Source organism: Apis dorsata, unplaced genomic scaffold (genome assembly GCF_000469605.1).
Source record: "Apis dorsata unplaced genomic scaffold, Apis dorsata 1.3 scaffold_168, whole genome shotgun sequence".
In the NCBI taxonomy this organism is placed as follows: Eukaryota; Metazoa; Arthropoda; class Insecta; order Hymenoptera; family Apidae; genus Apis; species Apis dorsata.
The window spans coordinates 42,009-43,374 of record NW_006263456.1 but is presented as its reverse complement, the minus strand read 5'-3'; the positions used below and the strand labels follow the sequence as shown (position 1 = coordinate 43,374).

The 1,366-nt window shown below is 35.4% G+C and overlaps 1 protein-coding gene across 1 annotated transcript in view; it reads right to left on the bottom strand.

The window, feature by feature from the left end:
* The window catches only part of LOC102676816 (muscleblind-like protein 2), a gene marked incomplete at its 3' end in the record, with an annotated part of 35,186 nt that overhangs the window by 2,056 nt on the left and 31,764 nt on the right, over positions 1 to 1,366 (bottom strand). The window lies entirely within an intron of this gene.

The following is a 1,366-nucleotide window of genomic DNA, read 5'->3' as shown; positions in this document are numbered from 1 at the left end:
TTTTTTTTTTTTTTTTTTTTTTCCTTTCAAACATTTCAAACATTCGTTTCCTTCGCAATCCCTGTTTCTACGAAAAATCGAGGAGAAGCGTGTCAGAAAGACCAGTCAAATTTCTTGCGTAACACAACGGAACGCCACGTTGCCAATCGGGGCCAATTAAATCGAGAGAGATCGTTGATCCTGCTTCGATTCAGAGTCAAAAAAAGAAAAAAAATGGTCCATTAGAAACGCATAACGCCGAACGCAAACATGGACGATAAGCTTTTCTTTCTCTTTTACTTCTCGGTTCTCCTATTTTTGAGGGTAAGCTTTCCAGCAAACAGAGAGAAATTAGAGACAGACAGCGACAGAGAAAAAGAGTGGAATAAAGAGAAAAAATAGTGGGTGAAAAGGAAAGAAGAAGAAGAAGAAGAAGAAGAAGAAGAAGAAAAAAGAAATATACGTTCATCCGTCGTTTCGTTGTTATTCTATTTATCTCTCGACGAAATCGTGAATCTCGATCGAGCTAATCTGTCGTGTATATCTGTATATTTGTATATAATCTTAAGAGGAAGATCTCTGAACAACGGAATGCTGAGAAGTAAGATTTTCTTAGAGGAATCGCGTTTGGATTTTCGTTCGAATGAAAGCTGCCTGACTGGTTGGAAAAAAGTAAATAAAAAGAGAGAGAGAGAGAAGGGGAGAATCGCGATAATAAAAAAAAAAATATATATATGTATAAAGTTCCGAGCTTGAAATACCAAACATGGATTGCACGGTGATTAATCATCGGATAGAAGAAGCGAAACGAAAGGAGAGAAAGTTTCTTTCCTTCTTTTTTATTTTTCTTTTATTTATTTATTTATTTTTTTGCTCTTTACTCAAGTGTATTGAAAGATTAAAGTTAGAAGAAGAAGAAGAAGAAGAAGAAGAATAGAAGAAAAGATAGATAGAAGCTGCACAAAGTTTCAGATGCAAAAGCTGAGAAGCTGGTATAAAGAAAAGGTTTGTTGTCGAGATATATATATAGAGAGAGAAAGAGAGAGCGGGTACGAATAAGACTTGTTTTGTTATACGAGTATAAATATATATATTGCGTGTATAATATATATATATATCGAATGTGACAGAGGGATAAAGAAAAGAAATAAAAAGAGAGAGAGAGAGAGAGAGAGAAAGAGAAAAAAAGAATGTGCTCACGAAACAGCGGGACTCATGGTGTAATCAACCAGATATACAAGTCTCGGCGTGTAAATAGTGGCGGAGAAAATTCGTTTTTGCCATTTACAAAGAAGGATTGAGGAACATATCGCAAGCTCAAGTGCAAGATATACATGTGAAACAATGTCTGTCCGTCTTTCGGTTTCATCGTAAAGAAAAAACGCGA